Source organism: Alnus glutinosa, chromosome 3 (genome assembly GCF_958979055.1).
Source record: "Alnus glutinosa chromosome 3, dhAlnGlut1.1, whole genome shotgun sequence".
Lineage (NCBI taxonomy): Eukaryota > Viridiplantae > Streptophyta > Magnoliopsida > Fagales > Betulaceae > Alnus > Alnus glutinosa.
This window is the reverse complement of record NC_084888.1, coordinates 35419982-35425981: the sequence shown is the minus strand read 5'-3', so window position 1 is coordinate 35425981 and position 6000 is coordinate 35419982. Positions and strand designations below refer to the sequence as shown.

The window sequence follows — 6000 nt, the reverse complement described above, 5'->3', positions numbered from 1 at the left end:
ACGACCAAAAGTACTTTGTGATTCTGCCGTTTTATTGGAGATATGGATAAGCGTAAGTTTGCGACACGTGGTGGTTGTTTGTGATGGTCTGGGCCTTCAGGTTGGGCTGGTAACGGGCTGGGCATAGTGGGCCAAGTTGGCCCATTATTGGATGGGTTGGAAAGAGACTTGTTTTTAGCCGTCAACGGGGCTGGTAATGGTTGGTGATGTTCTGTTCGCCGGTTTAGTGGAATAGATCAAATCTTGAATTTCAAGCGTTGACCAAGTCAACCACGAAAATGGAATTGGTCAAATGACAATTAATGAGAATTGATGGACCCTCGTGTTGAGAATGTTCAAGCACGGGTAGCCAAAAAAATAAAAGTTTTTTTTTTTAACAAAAAGCATGTGCATCTTCCGTTTCTTAAAAAGTCATAAGGCATTATAGAGACAGATAAAGGGTATAAGAGTCAAGACACCCCTACATCTATAGTAAAAAACAAATCTGACAAAGCAGCAGCTTAAACAATACACAAATATTACATGAACACCCTTTAAAGCCTCACTTTACAAATAAGTCCAATAAATATTTGTGTATTACAAAGACACACTGTGAAACACAAAAATAACTAGGAAATACACACAGACAAACACAACAACAACAAGAAGCACCATCACTGTCATAAACGTCGGAAGAAGCCAAACCGCCACCAAAGGCGGCGCATGAACGGCACGCACTGTCCCATAAGACTCCCCAGCAATAAAACAACCATCTCCATCCACCGATCACCACCAACCATGACTGTTGTGCAAATTTTAATACTCGCAAGTGCACGAATCGTTTGCAATATAGCGTTTTGCAAGTGCGAGGTCGATCCCACAGGAAATTGTGTTGTAAAAATTAATCTCTATTCAAACTAATCATATTTTAACCTAGTTTCAAATTTATGGATTTTTAACAAAAGAAAACATAAACAAAATTAATGAAAATAAAGGGATCTAGGGTTTTGGAATCCACACTCACCAAATCACAACAACATAGTCTCATGCTCATCACACATATTTTGAATTCTCTCATACAAATCTTAGGTATGTTCTACTTTGCTTCGAAAGTTGTTTAAATTATTCGATCAATCCATACTTGCACAAATCACAAAAGATATATAGTGTTGACTAAATCATCAAATGTATCTATGGAATGAAACACAACGAATATCCAACATTTTGATAAATGAAAACCCAAGCCATCGATTTAATGAAATTATATCAAATCATCACTTGTATCTGGAAATCACAAGAGATATCCAACAATAATCTCAATAATCGAAGTAGAACAATGAGAAATCAAAACTCATAAACTCAAATAGCATAAACAAGCATGGAAACTCATATTTTTTTCAATAGTGAGGTTTCATCCTCAACCCTAGACAAAATTTTAGCTACACATAACTAAAGATAGCATAAATAAACAACAATAATGCATTAAAAATCAAAGAAACTTATAAAGAATTGAAATTATAGGTCAAAATCAACCAAAAAGCTCTAAACTACAATGAGAACGGCGCCTAGGACGCTCACAAGCGGCCTCTTCTCGAAAAAATGAGAAAAGAATGGTATTTATAAAGTTATCTAAGGTTTTTACGACTCCAGGTCAGCACAAAGTCGATCGATCGATTTTAGATTCGATCGATCGACGTCGGGGAAAAGTCGCTCGATCTACTTTTGATGCGATCAATCGACTTTGGGAAAAAGTCGCTCGATTGACTTGAGATGCGATCGATCGAAATCCTAGTAATTCTGGATTTTCCAGCTTCCTATGTATTTTGACTTGAAAATTGCCATTTTTCTCTTATTGTCATGAAAAAACGCAAAAACACCCAAAACTAGCTAAAACATTCGAAAAATAACAAAGCTAAATGTCTAACTAATGTAAATTAAGGGGTCCAAATATACACTTTTTGGCACTCATCAATGACCTAACAAGATGACATGACCCACACGCGCCCATTCTGGGAGAGAGATCCCGCCACGTGCAGACCATGTGCCTGCAAGAAAGAACGGCAAGGCCACCGGCTAGAGATGGCTGGACCAGATGACGACGGTGATCACGGCTAGGAAGCGCGTGTCTTGAGAACCAGAGGAGAAACGTAGATCTGGAGTCATAAAGATGAAAGCTACTATGGTTCTTCTAGAATTCTATCGAAGACACAAAGATGGCTGTTGATTCCCAAAACCGATGCTAAAACACGAAGCCTTCCTGTTAAAACACAAGGAAAAAGAAAAAAAAACAACAACAAAACAAAAGCAACAACTCCTCAACCCATAAGGGTAAGGAGACAAAACCTCTACCAGAGACGAGTCCGGGAGGAACAGACTCCATGCCCTAATGGCAGGGAGAAGAAAACCAACACTCCAATGGTAATACCACGGAGGGGCAAAAAGCCTCCTAGTGGGCTAGGAGGATCAAAAGACCGGGAGGAGGGAAGCAAAACCTCCCTCCCCTGGCGAAAAACACTATTTACCAAAGACTTTCTCTCTCTGAAAAACGGGACTTTCTTTCTCTAAAAAAAGGAGCCTTTTTTGCTCTAGTGGGGATCAAAAAATAAAAGTTTTGTTTGTGCATCATAGGAGAGAATTAGAAAAAATTAGTCTATTTAAGTTTTTTGAATGGTTCGAATTTAATTTAATTATTTTTATTTTCATTAAAAAATTGAAATTAAATATAAAAGGTTAAAAAAATTACAAATTGGGTGGTACCTAAGGCAAAGTTACTTGGTACAAGCTTCTTCGATGCCGATTTGACAGGTATATTTCTCTTATTGTTTTCTTGTACTTGCTGTAGGTTAAGTTGTTCTTTGGAAAATGTTGCATGGTACATACAACTTTAGTCACATTCGGAATAATAATATATGATGATATATAAGCAGGGTGACAGTTTGACTTAGGTGGTACTAAGGTATCTCAGATTTGACTTATGTACGTACTGAGGGGGAAAATGTCTCTTTTGGTAGATAGGTTTCTTTTTTGTTATACCAATGAGACATTTTCCCCTTTCAATACCCAACCGAATCTATCACTTCACAATCCATAGCCTGAATCCGCTTAATGCCGCCGCCGAAATCAGGTTGTGTTGGTTAACTTGGCTAGAGGTTTGTAAAATTTTTTGACTTTGTCACAACATTATTATTATTATTATTTTTAGACTTAAGGATCTTGTGTTGGATGGGTGTTGGGGGATGGGAATTGCCTTTAAAATGACTAATATTATCTATGCTCTTTTGGTGTGTGTGTTTTGTGTGTTCCTGTTGGTGGAGAAATGAGAAGGTCGAGAAACAATAAAAACGTGGTTGAACGTGCTTTAAGAAAACAATAAAACAAAAAATTTGTTGGATATTGTTTTTTTTTTTTTTTTTTTAAAAAAAAAGTAATCTTTAAACTCCTACAATTCTTGATATGGCACTGAAAATTAACACTAGATTTTGTATGAATCACTATTAAATTTTAATTCATACAAAATAACTTGAAATGTTACTCATAATTAATTTTGATTAATCCCTCATAATTAATTTTGATTCATACAAAATAGATGTTGATTTGTTACTGAAAAACTTGAAATGTTCTATTTAATTATGAGGGATCTAGCCGTGGCAAAAGCAAAAAGAAGTAGTTTTGGTTGTGGGTTCTATTTCTTTGGGATGTTGGCTCCTTAGTTTGTTTGGGCTGTTTTGTGAGTTACGGGTTTCTTTGTAGTTTGTTTCCTGTTTTTTCTTTATTTATTGTTTTTAGTATTCTTGTGTATACTTCTAGTGTACTTTAGAGACGCCTTACGCTTGTGTACTTTAGAGACGCCTTACGCTTTTTATAAAATTTTCTTACTTAAAAAAAAAAAAAAAAAAAAAAAAAAAAAAAAAAACTACTTAATTTTGAATCAAATTGTGATTTTTAGTATTACGTTAAGAAGTGCACTTGAGAGTATGGGAGTTAAAGTATATGTAATTGGCCAAATTTGACTATACAATCAGCTGCATCATCAACATTTAAACTGAATTTCGTGTCTAAAGATGGATTAGGTCCCTCTCTATTTCAAAACAAAAATTTATTTATTTATTTATAAAAATTTAAAATTGATTCATCTAACAATGTACTTAATGTCAATAATGACACATCTCTTAAAAAATTTAAATAATATAATAACATATACACAAATATATTTATGAGAAAATTGCACAATTTGTTCCTGTGGTTGGCTATAATTGTAAATCACTCATTGTGGTAACAAAATTAAATAGGGGATCCCCTGGTAAACTATAATAACAAATAGGTCCCTGAACGTGTTATCCGTCAGCCATTTTAACAATTATCGTTACCCAGCCACGTCAGAACCAATCAGAGGCCGACACGTATAATTTTTTTTAAAAAAAATATTAACACAAATTTTTGATTTAACACGTCGATTTTGGGTTGTACACGTATGACACACGTGTCATTTTTTTTTCCACGTCAACTACAGTAACTTTATAGGGTTATCTTCTCCACCCCCCCCCCCCCCCCCCCAAACTTAACCCCACCTTCTTCCGCCTCCCATCCTCACGTGTTGATGGCCATCACGTCTTCGCTCTGGACCTTCTGCTTCCTTAGTGCCTCGATCATCTTTGCGCGTAGGTTGTACACTGTCTCCATCTCTATGGACTTCACGGTTAGCTTACAAGTCTTAGAGGCTGCTTCGGCGACGGCAGTGCAGTCGATTTGGATCTCCACGACCTCTCCCTCGATGACCTCGGTCTCCTCCTTGATGCGCACGCCAATGGCCTTGCGAAAGGCCTGGGTTAGGGCTTCGGTCTTCGACATCTCCTGCGAGAAGAGCTCGCTGCCGGCGAGCATGGCGAACGGGGTCTCTTGGCCGAGTCATGCTCGCCGGGTCTCCTGGCCAAGCGACTTGGCCAGGGCCATGGCGATAGCGGTCTTGCTGGTTCCGGGTTGACTCGCCAAGAGGACCGCTCGACCAGCGATCTTGCCTTCCTTGATCATATGGAGGATGACGCCGGCAGCCTTGCGGGCTGCGGTCTGGCCCACCATGCCATCCGAGACTTGGCGGGGCTCGAGGGCCGAATCCAGACCTAGGCCATGGATGTGGGAGTGTGCGCCTATGCGCTCTATCCACTTTAGGTCTCGGCTCTTTGAGAGTTTCAGCCCTGCCATGGCTCTTCCGTATAACGGTGGCGGTGGGAGACTAGTGGTACGAGAGGGAAAGAGAGCGCGTTAGGGTTTTAGGGGTTTTCTAGATTTTGAATGTGAAGCCAATCTTTCTTTCTTCTCTTTTTAGTACACTGAGTTAGCCACTGCGCTAAAAAGTTATTGTATCTGACGTGAAAAAAACAAAATTATACGTGTCAGCTTCTGATTGGTTCTGACGTGATGAGGTAACGACAACTGTTAAAATGATTGACGAAAAACATGTTTAAGGACCTATTTATCATTATGATTTATCATAGAGATCCTCCAATTAATTTTGTTACTATCAGGAAGTGATTTTCGATTAAAACCGACCACAAGATCATTTGTACAATTTTCCTTATCCTTATCAAATTTGAATCCTAATAATAAAACAAAAACAAGTACAGCTACCGGAAACGATTACCATTTATGGGTAGATATTATTCACGGAAACCAAATATTTGAATAAGTTAAAACGCCAATTGAGTAAAAGAGGGCACGAAAGCAACATTTTTCACGATGTAGACAGTGTTGGTCAATTCTTGTCTACTAATTACTATCATCTTATTTTCATTAGGGCCCAGAAAATTATTTCCTTTTAGGTGTCTTCTGGTAGACCCGAAACTCCATAGCAGAAGCAATGAGAATCAGAGGAACTGAACTGAAAACCCTCTCAAACTGGTCATCCATCTGAGTCATCTCTCATCAGGTATATGGCTTTACCGGAGTGGCATTGGTAACAGCAAAATTTCAAAAAGGTTACACAGATGAATGAAAAGATAAAAGAGAGAGCGAGTCTCATAGTGG

General features: G+C 38.1%; 1 pseudogene; it reads right to left on the bottom strand.

Annotated features, from left to right (window-relative positions):
- Nucleotides 1–4566: 4566 nt before the first annotated feature.
- LOC133863412 (uncharacterized) lies at nucleotides 4567–5280 on the bottom strand (annotated as a pseudogene).
- Nucleotides 5281–6000: the final 720 nt, after the last annotated feature.